This window comes from Balaenoptera physalus (assembly GCF_965194825.1).
Source record: "Balaenoptera physalus genome assembly, chromosome: 8".
NCBI classification, from domain to species: domain Eukaryota; kingdom Metazoa; phylum Chordata; class Mammalia; order Artiodactyla; family Balaenopteridae; genus Balaenoptera; species Balaenoptera physalus.
In genome coordinates, this window is record NC_138887.1 from 71,259,659 (window position 1) to 71,279,878 (window position 20,220).

A 20,220-nucleotide genomic window follows, 5' to 3' on the forward strand; every position below is an offset into this window, starting at 1 on the left:
GACAAAGAATGGGTCTCCACTGAGTTCTCTCCACACCTATTTCTTTGCAAAGTTAAACCACACTGGTGGAGCACTTCATAAAGGCAGTATAAAATTCTTAAGTAGCCGGTACTGGCTGCCCTGCTGCCAAGGTAGCCCCGCAGGTTGTTGACAACTGTGTGCCCCCCTGATGAATGCCCACCTATGCTCGTGGAACAAGCATACGGCCCTGGTAATGGGGGCAGACAGGAGACATTCCAGACTTTCAGCATCTGGCAAAGTGGAAGAGGCTCCTGCAAAACACAACTTCTGATTGGGGTCGTCTTGCCCTTGGATCAAACATCTTACCTGGTTAAGTCCGTTGAAGAACGTGATTTGCAATGGCTTTTTTCATGACTACAAAGAAACAAACAAAAGAAAGGGTTATAGAAAATGCTAGAGCTATATTTTTTTCACTGTTTTTTTAACAGGCAGTATTTTTAACAGGTTACTGATAAACTACAATATTCAAATTAATGATTCATTACTGAGACTGCTTGGTCTAAGGGAATGAAAAGGAGAGATGGGGAAGAATATAGATTTGAGGAGGGAGTAAAGCATGAGGGAAAAAAATGTGACGAATAATAGTAGGAGCTAAAAGTTACATAGTGATTTATATATACCAACTCATGGGATCTTCCTAAGAATTCTATAACATCAGTAAATTTTGCATCACCCCAATTTTACATATGAGGAAACTGGGGCATAAGGTGGTTAAAGAGCTTCCATGAAGCCCCACAATGTAATCTGATTCCAGGCTGTCTGGCTCTTATACACTATACTCTACTGCTTCTTATTCGCTGTAGTATTGGGTGCCTGTCACATACCAGTGCTCAATAAATATACGTGAAATGAATGAGAGATTTTCACAACCCCTGCAGCCATTATGTCCCAGACACAATGTCTCTGAGGGTAAGAACTGTCTTACTCATCTTGTCCTAATCCTCAGCACCTAGCGCAATGCCAGTCACACACAGTAGATGCTCTCAAGTTGTCTGATGAATGAATGAATACAGACTCAAATAGCTATAGGTAGTATGAACCATAAATAGACAGAATCACATGGTAAAATGAGGAAGAGTGGGTCTAGTTCAGTATCTTCCCACAGTTCCATGAGGTGGTCTAGAATAACAAACACAATGGTCGATTTTATTATCCAGTTTCTCCTACCTAACTACTAGTAGGACACAGAATAGAAATTCTGAATTCCTCTTTGCAAAAGAAAACCTCATTTTCATGGTGAATAAAACAATGGGCTCCTGAAGAAGCTCCACTTTCAAAAACATGATATGATCATTTCTACCAAAATGAAGACGACTAAGGAAATACCCAAATCAAAGTTGAATAACAAAGTACGTGCACAAGCAGTGTTTCTTAACCCTGCCCAGTGAAGTAATCTTTGTTGCAGAGGAAAGTACATACGTTCCTCTGAGACATAGCTATAAGCAACCTGCTTCAGCATAAAATTTCACTGAGGTCTTACATTTTCTCTTAAAAATTCATCATTTTTTTGGTATTCTGAGGTGTGTTTGTTTTTGTTTTACCACAAAAGTTATGTTGTGATTACTTACCATTATGTAAAATGCAAAGGCCACCATCTTTATCCTTTAGCATTCAATACCCTATGGAGTGTGTTAGCCCATTTGAGAAACCAGAGACTGTAGCATCTGGTACAGACTCCCATTTAGAAGCCCAAACATTTAGAAGCAAATTACAAATACATTAAGTGAAATATAAATACAGACCCCAAATGAGTGTAATGAAATTAGAATAATTTGGTGAGAGATATGGCATCTGTGCACTTAGCAAATACCTTCTTAATAACCATCCTGAATAACCACATATAAAGGTAAACAAATATGAAAGCTAGTTAGGACAGCTCACACTCAGGAATTTCTCCTTCTCCAATGCCACATGGGAGGATTAAACTTCCCCAACTGCCTAAATCTGTCCATGTAATTTGCTGGGTCAAGGAAATGTGACTGGAAGTCACCTATGTCCATTCCAAGTGAAAACACTAAAGATTTAACCTGCAATCTCCTATGTTCTATCTTCCCTGCCACATGACTAATAAGGCCGTATGTTCCAAGATGATGGCACCTTCCTCAGCCTGGAAGCATGAGTTGTCAAACAGGGACAATTGTCTGGGAGATTCATGCAGATTCACAGTGGACTCCAAAGAAGAAATAAACCTTTGTTGGGTTAAGCCACTGAGATGTTCTTACTGCAGCATAACCTAGCCCGTCCTGGCTGATATGCTCCCAGATGTTAAACTCAAATTCAAATAGGCCAAGCTCCATAAACATTAAAGAGCCCTACCTTATTTCTGTTTTATTAGTCCAGAGCTATAAAACAACAATCTGTAAGCAATATGGTTATTTGCATGCAATGCCCAACAGTTTTAGCTAAAGTGACTCATAAACTGCTCTCTTAAAAAAAATTCTGTCAAATTGGGCATTTAGAAGTGTGTAAACAAGCAGTCAGTTGACACTTTTCTTTTCAAACCACTTCAATTGGATGTAAAGGGAAAAACCCATATAGCACACTATAAAGTTCTCTACTGACACAGACAATATTGGTGAATATACTACATTAAATACTCATTGCTACTTAATTACCAGCAAATCATACCACAAAGCAAATACAAACTGCCAATTTAAAAAAAAATTACAATCAATTTTATTAATTTTCAAAATTCTGATGTTCTATTACTTAGCACCTCAACCAATTTTGAAAGTTACACAAACTCACTTTTTGTAGACGTCGCCATCCATCTATGTGAAGGTTTCTTAAACTTGGCACTATTAACATTTCAGACTGGATGGTTTTCATTAAGGGAAGAAGCTGTCCTGTGCATCGTAGGATGTTTAGAAGCATTCTCGGCCTCTACACACCAATAGCACCTTCTCAGTTGAGACAACCAAAAAATGTCTCCAAAACATTTCCAAATGTCTCCTAGCAGACAAAATCACCCCCAATTGAGAACCACTAATCTACTTCAAAGTTCCACACACACAAAAAAATGTAAATATAAGCAGCTCTTTGCAGGAAGCAGCTCTCTGCAGGAGGCCTTTTGTCTTGTCACTTTAGTAAAGCTATATTTTAACTAATCTTTACACCAGATGCCCCCATGCTTAACTAACCTCCATCCCAAGCACACCTTTCAAATCTTTTGATCACACAATGCCTTGCCTAAACTATTGATTCTTTCCTTAGATTAAAGAAGTAGAAATGAAGAATATGTAATTAACAGATGCCTAGATCTTTTGGCCAGCTTCCCCTTTAGTAATCTCACGAGCAGGTGGTGTCAACAAGATACCACCTAAAGAAAGATCACAAGGAGTAAACAAGCCTGCACACTGCGCGAGATGACACGAGTCCGACCCCCTTCCTCAATGACTAACTGAAACACTTCACCTTTTTCCCTTTAAGAACTTTCATGACCAAGCAGAATCTTCAAAGTTGATTCTGGGACATGAGTTTGCCTTCTCCCCAGGTTGCTGGCCTCCTGAATAAAGCAAGCTTCCCTTTTCCAATCAACACCCGTCTCCTGAGTATCAGCTTCTGAGTGGTGAGCAGCTGAACCTGAGGTCAGTAACATGAATTCCGTCCTACAGCCCCTTTGCTGCCTTACTGAAGTGACTGACAATAGCACAATAAAGGTGGTATAACAGAATTTTACTTTCTTTTACTATTATATAAAGAAGACAAATATTAATTGTTAAAAATTAGAACATAAAAATTTGCAAAACTAACAAAATAATTACTTGTAATCTCATCTCCGTTAGCATGTTTACAGACAGGTACTCCCTGGATTCACTCGCTCCACAGTAACCACGTGACTGCTTTGTGCTGGGCACTGTCCCAAACGTCAGAGATAGAGTGTTGAGGCAGACAGATTCTAGCCTTTCTGGAGCTTACAGCTTCATGGTGCCTTCAACACCAACAGCAAATGATGATGAGAATCATAAGGAAAAGTGCAGGCTCCTGTGGTCATACAGCATTGGCTTGAGGTGTTGTCTCGGGGAAGCCTCTTTGAAGAAACAGCATCTTAGCTGAGAACAGAAGGGTGTGGAATACCAATGGCTAGCACTCCAGTGGTGCTTGCTACCTGCCAGGCATTTTTCTAAGATTCTATGCATAATAACTCATCAATCCTCTGAACAACCCTGTAAGATAACTGCAATTATTATCCCTGTTGTAAGGATAGAATATGGGTTCAGAGATGAAGTACCTTGCCCCAGACCACAAAGCTAGTATGTGGAAGAAACAGAATCTGAACCTGGTCTGTGTCCCTAATGGCTAGGACAAGGACAATCAGCCCACCACCACCCCCAAAGCGAGCCAGGCAGAGTGGGAGGAAGAAGGGTTCTGGCAAAGGAGGCTGTGGTGCACTATCTTCCCAGACAAGGAGGCGTGACCTTCCAGCCACCAAGAGAGAACACAGAGGATACTGAACTCCACCTCATTATACACCTATGGTAGTTTCCTAGTGAAATGCAGCCTCCTTAAATCCTTTCTTGGGAGAAGATGAGGTATACATTATTTATAAATTAATTAATTATGATGAGAAGTAAGCAACAGAATAGTCTAACACTGAAATTGAGAAGAGAGGTGGCAAGTTCCAAAAGGTTGAATTCATAACAGCAACTCACTCAAATACATATTGTAGATGAGTCAGGAGGTCTGAATTTCTAGGCTAATAAACTCATATGTTTTGAGCTGAAGTGAATGCTCTCACGATGCTCCTGTAAGTTGTGTGGTTGCAATAAGATAAAGGGAGCTCTCCTCACTAAAATGATTTCCAAAAACTTCAATGATCTAAATCACTCCCTAAATCTGGTGATGACACAGTTAATCTTATAAATCTCAGAACATTCACTATGACAATACGGATTTCAATACTACTGAATATGCTCCTTTTATTGCTTTTATTATTTGAGATACTGTTGGTTTAATTTCTGTATGACCGCATTATATATAAATTCTAAATATTATAAAAGGGAATAATAAAAGTAACTATTTTGTTTCTTAATTCACTTCCTATGTGAATGATACTTCTTTTCAGAATTTAGAATATATATAATTATCTGTTGGTTAGAATACTAGGCTAATAAAACTATATTTATGTATTTGATCTATATGTCAAATTGCTCTGTGGACATAGCTGCTTTGGGCATCTCAGCATAATCTACTATCAGATTCAGAAAATAACTCAAAAGCACTGGGGACCACTAATTTCATTTTCATCTATGAAGCATCTTATAGATACCAAAATCTCAAGGAATGAGTTGCTGTGATTAATTGCATTTTCTGGATAACTGAGACTTATCTAGAAAAGGTTTAGTATCCCATCCCTAGAGTTGAAAATATACTGGTAGATGTTCTTGCCATATCAAATCATATTTTAATCTTTGTGTGAGAACAGATAATACAAAGGATGATCATATGGAAATTAAAAATAATTTTACAGTATTGCAAATGGAAGTGACAGAACGAGCATGAGATTGTGTTGAATATGTACTCATCTCAGAGCCTAACCATTGCTTTTGAAAAAAAATGCTAATGTTGCTTCATTCTATTATCACTTGTCCCATTATGAAAAAGTGAACTGCAAAAGAAAATGGGTTTGATTCTTGTTAGTGTTATTGCACGAGGAATAACTGAGACGGATAAAAAAGAATGTGCTGGATATTAGTACACGTGATATTTTTATTTCCCCCAACAAGCAAAAATAGTCTTCCTTTTCTATTACTATAATTAAATGTAATTCTCAGCTATTTTGAGACTCACACAGCGGTGTCTACTATAATTTGATACTGCTTAAGTCTATTGTTGCTTATTTATCAGCCAATTAAGAGGCAGCAATATACTGGATTAAAAAGCGGTACGAGTATGTGTGCATGTGTTTTTTAAACTACCTCCCGTGTGCTGCCTAAACTCAAGTCTTGCTGGGAGCTTTTGATACAACTCTCTCTTGCTTTTACTCTTCTGAGTATTTGTTTCTCTCTAGGGAAAAGGTATTAAATAATTTTGTTGAGACTAACAAACTATGTTAGTTCTCTTTTCAAATTGTGTGTTGTAACCATTTCCTACCTACATTTTACAAAAGTGACTATACCTCAAACAGCAGTGGCATGTTTATAATTATGCCCTTAATTAATGGAGTAGAATGCAGGCACTTTTATACTCTATAGCCCAACGATTCTCAAAGTCTAGCCCCAGACCAGCAGCATCAGTACCACCTGGGACTTTGTTAGAAATGCACATTCTCAGGCCCCACCCCAAACCTACTAATTCAGAAACTCTGAGGATGGGACCCAGCCATGGTTGACCAAGCCCTCCAGGTGATTCTGATGTACACGAAAGTTTGAGAAGCAATGCTTTAGGCTGAAGGGTAAGGGGACTTACCCAAGGTTAGGAACTACTTCAAGACAGGTTCTCTCCATTTTCAACATCCCATTTCTCCAGACTAAGTCACTAATTTAGACTTTTTGAAACATCAGCACTGACCTGTTATCAATGAATGGTCAATCATCTAGTTTTCTCTAAATTCATAAGGAAGGGATACCCAGATACTGTCCAGTATACACTCTTATGATATGACTAGCCCTCAAATAACTGAGAGAATGTGGTCATTCTCCTCACAGCTATATTGCCCCCAACTGGCTCACTGTGGATGCCTCTCCTAGAACCACAAGATGAAGATTAGTGTTGCTGCTGTTGTTGCCAATTAGTGAAATTTGACCAGAGTTTCCTAGTTTGACCAGATTTTTTAAATATTGCAAAACCAAATGGGGATTGTTCTCAGAAACATTAGTATTTTACACTGCTTCATGCAAATAATAGTCATTATTAGAAGAACAAAGCCTTATCAATAAATCTCAATGTACTTTAATAAATGGAACTGAATTTCCTAACAAAATTGAGAGAGAGCATTAAGTTCTTTGTATAAACTGATCTGGAAAATGAGTCAGAAAATATTTTCTGACCACTTACCATTTCAAAACAGAGTTATAAAGCCAACTGGCTAATCAGTTTCCTTTCTTAACTGCTCCCTTCTTGCTAGTTGGAGGGAAGGGTGGGTTGGAGGGGGGGGGGGGAAAGACAGGGTTCCAGGCACACAGAGAAGGCAAGGCATGAAATCAGCTGGATTCAGGAACTAGAAGGAGATTTGTTAACGGTGTAGGGCAAGTGATGAGGAGAGGAGGTCAACTGACGAACGAGGCCAGAAGTAGGCAGGTACTTATCATGAAGGACAAGGTGAGGATATGCTCCTAAAGGTGGCCAGAATTCATTACAAGATTTTAAGTAAGACAGTGTTGTGATCAATCCAGAATTATAGTACAATCACTTTGCCAACAAACGATAGAAGGATGGATTCTAGGGAGAAAATGCTGAAGAGCAACTGCCAGCCGGACAAAGGTGATAAGAACCAAAACTAAAAGCACTATCAGCGGGAACAGAGAGAAGAAAACGGATTCAAGGGATACATAGGAGGTAAACAGACCTTCTACTAGAGAGCTCTACTTAAGAAATAACAACCATGAGCCTCTAGCCTTCTCTCAAGAGTCCTTGCACTAAAAAAAAATGGCTTACAAACTTTTTAGTTATATCACTTCTGAATCACGCTCACATACAAATATTTGCTGGAGAGGAAAGGGGACACCAACTCTCTGTCAAACACAGCCAGATTTTGAAGCCCAGTTTAGACTCAACTAGAGAAACACTCCCTACAGGCACCCATGTGCGTGTACACGCACACACACACACAGACACACACATACACACAAACTCGCGCGTGTGTGCGCGCGCACATTCTACCATTATATGATGGCCTTGCAATTGAGTTGGGAAAGGCGTCTGTCCAAACTACCTTATCCACACCATGGTCTGGGTGATTCTTTCTCCTCCTCAGCCACCCCCATTCCCAACCTAGCCAGTTCTTTAGGCGGTCTACTGGAATTGCTTTCTAAATTGCCTGTGCCCACCACACCAAGCATAGATTTTCTGATTACTTCCAGTTAAACTTTAAAAAAATGCCATGATTACTTCAAAGACATGAGCCTTCAGTGGGCATCATTTTTTTAAACCCTTTTCCTTTCACTTGTCTCCACTCAAGGTTACACCCTCCATTTCTCCATCTTTTCATTACCAGCTAGTTGTACGGAGGTTCCACAGGTGAGAATGCGGGCAGTTTCACTATGTTATTACTGTTTTACTCTCTGGGCAGCACTCATGCTTGGTTGCCAAAGCATGGCTACCATGGTAACATCAACAGATAGCAATATTTTAAAAAGAAAACAGCAAATTAAAAGCTTGTTTTAAATGAAACAGTGAGCAAAATAGGTAGAACTCAGTCAAGAGGCAGATTGCTACTGAGTAATTCTCCTCTCCTGGGCACGCAATATTTTTTTAAAAAGCAGCCATTCTCCAGGGGGAACATTAAAGATAAATAGTCTGCTTGTTTGTTTTTTACTTACCTCTCAAAGTATTTCTTTAGTGGGGAAAGTTCCTGGTTTTTCAGTAGTTAGCCTAGGTGAGGAAGCAATCGTGTCTGCTTCCCCAAAATATCGTTTCTGACCTCTGTGAGCACTCCACTGAGGTCAGGCTGGAATTCTGCGGTCCTCAAACCTCTCAGAGAAATGTTCAGCCTTTCACTATTTTACATACTCTCTCAAGAACTCATGTACAGAAATCCCACTACAGTAAAACCTCAACAAGGGAGAATACAAATAATGAACACGTCAGTCCCCTGGCAGCTGATACTAATAGCCAGGCTTATGCAAAACTAATTTCTTAAGTTGAAATTGGTTTATTGTGTGAGGTATGGCATTATATAATGTAACATTTAGCTGTTGTATTTAATAAGAATTGGTCCTATTCTTGGCAAGTAAAAAAGCCCTAATATTAAATTATGCAATTTCCATGCTTTTCAATTTCTTGTGTGCCAATGTTACAGAAAGCCCAATTTGAAATATAAATAAGAGAATGTTACATTTTGTGCGAGTAGAGATTCAATAGTGATCTGAACTTTTTTTCCTTTAAAATATGTCTTTTAAATGCACACGTGATAGCTCCTGCATTTTCATAACATCTGAATTCTGAACTTCTAAGCAGCAATCAAAGCTGCAGGAGCTGACCTACTGCAATTTTACTGCCGTGGCAAAATCAGCCCCTTTATTCCATGGTACACATTTTCAAAGACAGTCTCGGCAGTGTGCTTTTTTTATGACTCCAGTTTATGCAACTTTTCCTTAGGACCTTACCTCATCCATATATCTGAGATTCCTAAATGCAGCGAGCTATCAAGTCATAGCATTATTTTCTTTTTCATCAGCAAAGTATGAGTACAGAACAGAGAATGAGGAATAAATTGGGGTCACAGACTTGCTGGGCATGTATCCTCTATGAAATCCATTCAGAAGTTATGAAAATGTAGGAGCTGACACTTGTACATTTAAAGGTATATATATTCAAAAGAAGGGGAAAAAGAAGAGTTCACATCATTTCAGAACTAGGGTTCTTTGTGAATAAAGGGCAAGTATCCTAATGGATACTGGAGGCCAGAAGCTCACACGGGGCCACAGCTGAAATTAATAGTGAGCAACTTCTAAGCAAGACCTCCAAAGGGAATGACTCAAAAGAGAAAAACCAAACTGCATGCATTCTTTTGCTCCCTGCCAGAAAATCGGGGTCTCATAAATTCACTGAGACATCCAATGAGAACACAACTGGAATTTTCCCACTTGCAGAAAAATCAAAGATGGCCATTTGGAAGGGAAGACAAGGGGGTCTTCTGAATCAAGGATTATAGTACTGGACAGGACTATGCAGGTCAGAGACCAAGTTTTTTTCCAAAAATGTCATCCTTTGAGTAATTATGTATTATCTGTGTTCCTATAGTCCCTGGAGCTATAAAACCAATGCATACCAATGTAATTTCTTTATATTTTATGAGACTTCAGCATTTCTATCTTTGTCCTTAACTAAGCTTTCGGTTGGAAGTGTCAGTTTGAGTAGAACCCCAGGAGTGAGCACAATCCCTCTACATGGGTCTAAAGAACAGAGAAGTGTACGGATGAACTTCCTTTAGCCCCTAACACCAAAGAGCTTCTCACCTCCCACAAGTAGAACTCTCTTGTATTTTGTGATTCTGAGGATATCAAGGAGAGTTTCAAGGAAAAGGAGTTACTCACCCAACAGACAAGATAAAGATCCATTCAAGTCAGTAGTGTGTGAGCCGAGCTTCCACTAAAGCAAGGAGCTCAACATGTCATAATTTTCAAGGCAGCTTATAAAATCCAATTTCATCTCTCAGCAACGTGTAGCTGATAATGCTTGTCACCTGGATGGCCTGCAGATGTTTTAAGGATAAAAAAAGACACTGAATTTAATTTACAACTTTCTCTAAAAAGAAGAGAGCTTTTCTGAAGTTAATAGAAAACATAACATTGAAAATTAGTATGCTTTTTCAGATACAGATAAATGTTAATCATATTAGCAAACCAAAGGAATTATTTATCTATTTCAGTTAAAATATCTGTCTTGGCTTCAATTATGTAGCACATATGTAACTAGTTAGAATTTTTGAAAGAGTAACTCAAATAACTGCTATAGTTCCCTACTATCTTTTATTGTTCATTTGCCCTGAAGACTGAGAAGAACTTTAAAAATAATATAGCTGGGATAGGGCAAGATGGCGGAAGAGTAAGACGCAGAGATCACCTTCCTTCCCACAGATACATTAGAAATACATCTACACGGGGAACTGCTCCTACAGAACACCCACTGAACGCTGGCAGAAGACGTCCGACCTCCAAAAAGGCAAGAAACTCCCCCCGTACTTGGGTAGGGCAAAAGAAAAAAGAAAAAACAGAGACAAAAGAACAGGGACGGGACCTGCACCAGTGGGAGGAAGCTGTGAAGGAGGAAAGGTTTCCACACACTAGGAAGGCCCTTCGCGGGCAGAGACTGCGGGTGGCGGAGGGGGGAAGCTTCAGAGCCACGGAGGAGAGCGCAGCCACAGGGGTGCGGTGGGCAAAGGGGAGAGATTCCCGCACAGAAGCTCGGCGCCAACCAGCACTCACCAGCCCGAGAGGCTTGTCTGCTCAGCCGCCGGGGTGGGCGGGGCTGGGAGCTGAGGCTCGGGCTTCGGTCTGATCGCAGGGAGAGTACTGGGCTTGGCGGTGTGAACACAGCCTGAAGGCAGGGAGTGCACCACAGCTGACCGGGAGGGAGTCCGGGAAAAAGTGTGGAGCTGCCTAGGAGACAAGAGACTTTTTCCTGCCTCTTTGTTTCCTGGTGCGAGAGGAGAGGGGATTCAGAGCGCCGCCTAAACGAGCTCCAGAGAAGGGCGCGAGCCGCCTCTATCAGCGCGGACCCCAGAGACGGGCGCGAGACGCTAAGGCTGCTGCTGCCGCCACCAAGAAGCCTGTGTGCAAGCACAGGTCACTCTCCACACCGCCACTCCGGAGAGCCGGTGCAGCCCGCCACGGCCAGGCTCCCGTGATCCGGGGACAACTTTCCCAGGAGAACGTACGACGCGCCTCGGGCTGCTGCAACGTCACGACGCCTCTGACGCAGCAGGCTCGCCCCGCCTCCTCCGTACCCCTCCCTCCCCCCGGCCTGAGTGAGCCAGAGCCCTCGAAGCAGCTGCTCCTTTAACCCCGTTCTGTCTGGGCGGGGAACAGACGCCCTCAGGCGACCTACACGCAGAGGCGGGTCCAAATCCAAAGCTGAACCCCGGGAGCTGTGCAAACAAAGAAGAAAAAGGGAAATCTCTCCCAGCAGCCTCAGAAGCAGCGGATTAAAACTCCACAAACAACTTGATGTGCCTGCATCTGTTGAATACCTGAATAGACAACGAATCATCCCAAATTCAGGAGGTGGACTTTGGGAGCAGGATATATTAATTTTTCCCCTGCCTTTTTTTTGTGAGTGTATATGTGTATGCTTCTGGGTGAGATTTTGTCTGTATAGCTTTGCTTTATAATAGCTTTATTTTATTTCATTTTATTTTATCCTCTTTCTTTCTTTCTTTCTATTTTTTCTCCCTTTTACTCTGAGCTGTGAGGATGAAAGGCTCTTGGTGCTCCAGCCAGGCATCAGGGCTGTGCCTCTGAGGTGGGAGAACCAACTTCAGGACACTGGTCCACAAGAGACCTCCCAGCTCCACGTAATACCAAACGGCAAAAATCTCTCAGAGATCTCCATCTCAACATCAAGACCCAGCTTCACTCAATGACCAGCAAGCTACAGTGCTGGACACCCTATGCCAAACAACTAGCAATACAGGAACACAGCCCCATCCATTAGCAGAGAGGCTGCCTAAAATCATAGTAAGGCCACAGACACCCCAAAACACACCACCAGATGTGGATGTGCCCACCAGAAAGACAAGATCCAGCCTCATGCACCAGAACACAGGCACTAGTCCCCTCCACCAGGAAGCCTACACAACCCACTGAAACAACCTTAGCCACTGGGGACAGATACCAAAAACAACGGGAACTACGAACCTGCAGCCTGTGAAGAGGAGACCCCCAACACAGTAAGATAAGCAAAATGAGATGACAGAAAAAGACACAGCAGATGAAGGAGCAGGGTCAAAACACACCAGACCTAACAAATGAAGAGGAAATAGGTAGTCTACCTGAAAAGAATTCAGAATAATGATAGTAAGGATGATCCAAAATCTTGGAAATAGAATAGACAAAATGCAAGAAACATTTAGCAAGGACGTAGAAGAACTAAAGAGGAACCAAGCAACGATGAAAAACACAATAAATGAAATTAAAAATACTCTAGATGGGATCAATAGCAGAATAACTGAGGCAGAAGAACGGATAAGTGACCTGGAAGATAAAATGGTGGAAATAACTACTGCAGAGCAGGATAAAGAAAAAAGAATGAAAAGAACTGAGGACATTCTCAGAGACCTCTAGGACAACATTAAACGCACCAACATTCGAATTATAGGGGTCCCAGAAGAAGAAGAGAAAAAAAAAGGGACTGAGAAAATATTTGAAGAGATTATAGTTGAAAACTTCCCTAATATGGGAAAGGAAATAGTTAATCAAGTCCTGGAAGCACAGAGAGTCCCATACAGGATAAATCCAAGGAGAAACATGCCAAGACACATATTAATCAAACTATCAAAAATTAAATATAAAGAAAACATATTAAAAGCAGCAAGGGAAAAACAACAAATAACACACAAGGGAATCCCCATAAGGTTAACATCTGATCTTTCAGCAGAAACTCTGCAAGCCAGAAGGGAGTGGCAGGATATACTTAAAGTGATGAAGGAGAAAAACCTACAACCAAGATTACTCTACCCAGCAAGGATCTCATTCAGATTTGATGGAGAAATTAAAACCTTTACAGACAAGCAAGAGCTGAGAGAGTTCAGCACCATCAAACCAGCTTTACAACAAATGCTAAAGGAACTTCTCTAGGCAAGAAACACAATAGAAGGAAAACACCTACAATAACAAACCCAAACATTTAAGAAAATGGGAATAGGAACATACATATCGATAATTACCTTGAATGTAAATGGATTAAATGCTCCCACCAAAAGACACAGACTGGCTGAATGGATACAAAAACAAGACCCATATATATGCTGTCTACAAGAGGCCCACTTCAGACCTAGAGACACATACAGACTGAAAGTGAGGGGATGGAAAAAGATATTCCATGCAAATGGAAATCAAAAGAAAGCTGGAGTAGCAATTCTCATATCAGACAAAATAGACTTTAAAATAAAGACTATTACAAGAGACAAAGAAGGATACTATATAATGATCAAGGGATCAATCCAAGAGGAAGGTATAACAATTGTAAATATTTATGCACCCAACATAGGAGCACCTCAATGCATAAGGCAAATACTAACAGCCATAAAAGGGGAAATCGACAGCAACACAATCATAGTAGGGGAGTTTAACACCCCACTTTCACCAATGGACAGATCATCCAAAATGAAAATAAATAAGGAAACACAAGCTTTAAATGATACATTAAACAAGATGGACTTAATTGATATTTATAGGACATTCCACCCAAAAACAACAGAATACACATTTTTCTCAAGTGCTCATGGAACATTCTCCAGGATAGATCATATCTTGGGTCACAAATCAAGCCTTGGTAAATTTAAGAAAATTGAAATCGTATCAAGTATCTTTTCTGACAACAACACTATGAGACTAGATATCAATTACAGGAAAAGATCTGTAAAAAATACAAACACATGGAGGCTACACAATACACTACTTAATAACGAAGTGATCACTGAAGAAATCAAAGGAGAAATCAAAAAATACCTAGAAACAAATGACAGTGGAGACACGACGACCCAAAACCTATGGGATGCAGCAAAAGCAGTGCTAAGAGGGAAGTTTATAGCAATACAAGCCTACCTCAAGAAACAGGAAACATCTCGAATAAACAACCTAACCTTACACCTACAGCAATTAGAGAAAGAAGAACAAAAAAACCCCAAAGCTAGCAGAAGGAAAGAAATCATAAAGATCAGATCAGAAATAAATGAAAAAGAAATGAAGGAGACAATAGCGAAGATCAATAAAACTAAAAGCTCGTTCTTTGAGAAGATAAACAAAATTGATAAACCATTAGCCAGACTCATCAAGAGAAAAAGGCAGGAGACTCAAGTCAATAGAATTAGAAATGAAAAAGGAGAAGTAACCACTGACACTGCAGAAATACAAACGATCATGAGAGATTACTACAAACAACTCTATGCCAATAAAATGGACAACCTGGAAGAAATGGACAGATTCTTAGAAATGCACAACCTGCCGAGACTGAACCAGGAAGAAATAGAAAATATGAACAGACCAATCACAAGCACTGAAATTGAAACTGTGATTAAAAATCTTCCAACAAACAAAAGCCCAGGACCAGATGGCTTCACAGGCGAATTCTATCAAACATTTAGAGAAGAGCTAACACCTATCCTTCTCAAACTCTTCCAAAATATTGCAGAGGGAGGAACACTCCCAAACTCATTCTACGAGGCCACCATCACCCTGATACCAAAACCAGACAAAGATGTCACAAAGAAAGAAAACTACAGGCCAATATCACTGATGAACATAGATGCAAAAATCCTCAACAAAATACTAGCAAACAGAATCCAACAGCACATTAAAAGGATCATACACCATGATCAAGTGGGATTTATTCCAGGAATGCAAGGATTCTTCAATATACGCAAATCAATCAACGTGATACATCATATTAACAAATTGAAGGAGAAAAACCATATGATCATCTCAATAGATGCAGAGAAAGCTTTCGACAAAATTCAACACCCATTTATGATAAAGCCCTGCAGAAAGTAGGCATAGAGGGAACTTTCCTCAACATAATAAAGGCCATATATGACAAACCCACAGCCAACATTGTCCTCAATGGTGAAAAACTGAAACCATTTCCACTAAGATCAGGAACAAGACAAGGTTGCCCACTCTCACCACTATTATTCAACATAGTTTTGGAAGTGTTAGCCACAGCAATCAGAGAAGAAAAAGAAATAAAAGGAATCCAAATTGGAAAAGAAGAAGTAAAGCTGTCACTGTTTGCAGATGACATGATACTATACATAGAGAATCCTAAAGATGCTACCAGAAAACTCCTAGAGCTAATCAATGAATGTGGTAAAGTAGCAGGATACAAAATTAATGCACAGAAATCTCTTGCATTTCTATACACTAATGATGAAAAATCTGAAAGTGAAATTAAGAAAACACTCACATTTACCATTGCAACAAAAAGAATAAAATATCTAGGAATAAACCTACCTAAGGAGACAAAAGACCTGTATGCAGAAAATTATAAGACACTGATGAAAGAAATCAAAGATGATACAAATAGAAGGAGAGATATACCATATTCTTGGATTGGAAGAATCAATATTGTGAAAATGACTCTACTACCCAAAGAAATGTACAGATTCAATGCAACCCCTATCAAACTACCACTGGCATTTTTCACAGAACTAGAACAAAAAATTTCACAATTTGTATGGAAACACAAAAGACCCCGAATAGCCAAAGCAATCTTTAGAACGAAAAATGGAGCTGGAGGAATCAGGCTCCCTGACTTCAGACTACATTACAAAGCTACAGTAATCAAGACAGTTTGGTACTGGCACAAAAACAGAAATATAGATCCATGGAACAGGATAGAAAGCCCAGAGATAAACCCACACACATATGGTCACCTTATCTTTGATAAAGGAGGCAAGCATATACAGTGGAGAAAAGACAGCCTCTTCAATAAGTGGTGCTGGGAAAACTGGAAAGATACATGTAAAAGTATGAAATTAGAACACTCCCTGACACCATACACAAAAATAAACTCAAAATGGATTAAAGACCTAAGTGTAAGGCCAGACACTTTCAAACTCTTAGAGGAAAACATAGGCAGAACACTCTATGACATAAATCACAGCAAGATCCTTTTAGACCCAGCTCCTAGAGAAATGGAAATAAAAACACAAATAAACAAATGGGACCTAATGAAACTTAAAGGCTTTTGCACAGCAAAGGAAACCATAAACAAGACCAAAAGACAACCCTCAGAATGGGAGAAAATATTTGCAAATGAAGCAACTGACAAAGGATTAATCTCCAAGATTTACAAGCAGCTCATGCAGCTCAATAACAAAAAAACAAACAACCCAATCCAAAAACGGGCAGAAGACCTAAATAGACATTTCTCCAAAGAAGATATACAGATTGCCAACAGACACATGAAAGAATGCTCAACATCATTAATCATTAGAGAAATGCAAATCAAAACTACCATGAGATATCATCTCACACCAGTCAGAATGGCCATCATCAAAAAATGCAGAAACAATAAATGCTGGAGAGGGTGTGGAGAAAAGGGAACACTCTTGCACTGTTGGTGGGAATGTAAATTGATACAGCCACTATGGAGAACAGTATGGAGGTTCCTTTAAAAACTAAAAATAGAACTACCATACGACCCAGCAATCCCACTACTGGGCATATACCCTGAGAATACCATAATTCAAAAAGAGTCATGTACCAAAATTCTCATTGCAGCTCTATTTACAATAGCCAGGACATGGAAGCAACCTAAGTGTCCATCATCGGATGAATGGATAAAGAAGATGTGCCACATATATAAAATGGAATATTACTCAGCCATAAAATGAAATGAAATGGAGGTATTTGTAGTGAGGTGGATGGAGTTAGAGTCTGTCATACAGAGTGAAGTAAGTCAGAAAGAGAAAAACAAATACAGTATGCTAACACATATATATGGAATCTAAGGGAAAATAAAGATCATGAAGAACCTAGTGGCAAGACGGGAATAAAGACACAGACCTACTAGAGAATGGACTTGAGGATATGGGGAGGGAGAGGGGTAAGATGTGATAGGGTGAGAGAGTGGCATAGACATATATACACTACCAAAGGTAAAATAGATAGCTAGTGGGAAGCAACCGCATAGCACAGGGAGATCTGCTCGGTGCTTTGTGAGCACCTAGAGGGGTGGGATAGGGAGGGTGGGAGGGAGGGAGATGCAAGAGGGAAGAGATATGGGAACATATGTATATGTATAACTGATTCACTTTGTTATAAAGCAGAAACTAACACACCATTGTAAAGCAATTATACTCCAATAAATATGTTTAAAAAATAATAATAATATAGCTACCTTTTAATTATTCATGGAAAAAAGGTTAACAATGTCAGAATGTTTTACTTTCATTGCCATGATTAAATAAATAAATTATTACAATCATTTGCCAATTACTCTTCTGCTGTATTTGTATTTGTGTTCTTTTGCTTATTGTTTGAAACTAAAATATTTTATCACCATCCTACCTGGTGAAAGGGGTAAAAGATAGAGTTTTCCTTACTCTGGTGATTTTTATTTCTCTAAGAAATGACAGTATCAAATTTCCACATGGATTGAGAAAACCCAGCTGAGTTAGTTTTAGGTTATACGACTAGATCATTGGATATAAAGGTTTGAATTCTCATACATTTCAATAAAACCACTGATAATTAAACTTCTAACCACACAGTAAGACGCTAAAACAAATATTTGCGGATTAGCTATGCAAAACCTACTTCCCCTAAAGGAAGATAACCCAAAATTAACTTTAAATAACTATGTATTAATTGAGCATATACTCTGCATGATCATATAACATACTAAATGCTAAAATTTATTTCTAATTCAAAAACCATCCTGGAGGAGGGAAATCATTGACCAGTAGCCTCTGCACATATATATAGTTGAATAGACTATGCTTATATTAGTCCCATGACTTTCTGCAACTAGACTTTTCTGCATTTCATAAAACTATCTCACCTTACTCAAATACTGTGATGCTTTGATAAATCAAAGGCAAAGGCTGTACACAAACAATGCTGTTTTTTAACATAACAAAATTAAGATTTTTATTCTATATTTGAAGTAGCAGGTATGTATATGTTTGCATCCTAGAACAAAAATGGAGAATAAATAAATTTTCAGAATTGACAAATTAAGCGATACATCTGTCCACACATGGAAACAAATTGTTGAAAACGGTGTTATTTACTAGTCTGTGCTCAGGGAGGAAAGGGAAGAAGGGATGTATTAATTATACATGACGAATGACTTGACACTTCCTGGGTGTTAAGATGAAGTTTTGAAAGGTTTTCCTGGGGGATTGCTGCATGTTTCAGACGAATATGTGTTTCTTCATATTTTTACATTTTAAAGACTTTAAATAAAGATGGCAGAAATACATTATAAATTTTGGAATACATAAACACACACATACACATACACACATATTAATCATATTCAATTGCTCTCAACATCCAAAGAGTCAACCTCTGGGTTTCTGTAAGAAAGACGGATGGTCCCCATTTATTCATGTGCCTATGGTAACCTAATGATTCCAGTTCTCGCTTATGTTCTAGATGGTAGCTTGCATCTTGTTAGTGTTACTATTTCATTCAAAGAAACCTGAATGACACAGTGCAGTAGTATTTATGTGTACAGTAAAATTATGATTACCTATGAGAAAAGGAATGGCAAAAAAACCCTCACATTTGAAAATGACCTTATACCAAAAGCCTACTTCCAAACATTGTACCAATATTGGCTTTTATCTTAAGATTGTGCCATTAAAAGACAATTAAACCATCACTTTGCTGTACACCTGAAACTAACACAACATTGTAAATCAACTATAATATAAAATAAAAATTAAATTAAAAAAATAAAGGACAATTAAACCTATTTATAGATCTGTTATTTCAAGGCTGTCAATTTGAGTTATCCCAGAGTTTGTTCCATAATCTCATACACTAGGTATTCATACAAGAAATCAAGAGACCTAACATCTCCAAATCCTAACCAATTTCCCTCTTCCTCCTTTCAGTTGAATAAAATAATTATAATTTTATCTCTTTCCTTACGGCCTTGTCTCAGATTTCAGGAAGCTCACTGTGCATAGAGCGATGGGTGTTTCCAACAGAGAGAGACACCGTTTGGCAAAGAAAAAAAATCATCATTCTGAGTCATCCTGAATACTACAGATTGCCCCTACATCTGTGAAAGTAATTCCCTAATAAAGTAGATTATAATATACAGGGCCCAACTCACCACATTTTGTGGTGGAACGGTTGCTCTGTGATACGTAATGCTGAGATAATCCTGACATAATGTGTAAGGTCGAGATCTCTTCCTTTTTCTGCCCTCACACCAGCTCACCACCTGCACAATTAATTCATCACCCACCACCCCAGTTCCCAAAGACAACGACTCCTGAAAAGCAGTAGGCTAATCACATGCCAGGTGTGCCGGCAGTGTAATGCCTTCTTTGTCTTTCCCTGCTTGTTTCTCCCGTTAACACCTGAGAGCAGGAACCACGTCCTACTCTATCACGTGTCTGTACAGCATATAGCACAGGACCTGGCATGTAATAGGCACAAAATAAGTGCAAGTGGAAAGAACAAATTTAAACCATGATTAGAGCAGAATCTATGGAAGCCTATGTAGTTAGGTTTTATGTAGTAAAACCTAAGTACACAGGGATTGTTTCCATTATGTGCAACTTTCCAAAGAGCACTGAGAAGACCTCATTGGCCTAGGCGAGAATTGGAACTTCTGTTTTGCGAGGAGGGGCCCCTG

General features: G+C 39.3%; 1 protein-coding gene across 5 annotated transcripts in view; it reads right to left on the reverse strand.

The window, feature by feature from the left end:
- LOC309665542 (uncharacterized protein) overlaps nt 1-20,220 on the reverse strand; it is a 406,582-nt gene that overhangs the window by 275,200 nt on the left and 111,162 nt on the right. For 4 of the 5 annotated variants that reach the window (XR_014266486.1, XR_014266487.1, XR_014266488.1 and 1 more), the window contains exons 1-2: nt 10,218-11,084; nt 328-375 (exon numbers count right to left, since the gene is read on the reverse strand). The gene's annotated coding sequence lies outside the window, so the exon portion shown is untranslated. Of the gene's footprint in view, nt 1-327; nt 376-10,217; nt 11,085-20,220 lie in introns of those variants that run through there. The other variant, XR_014266485.1, reaches the window with a different exon arrangement.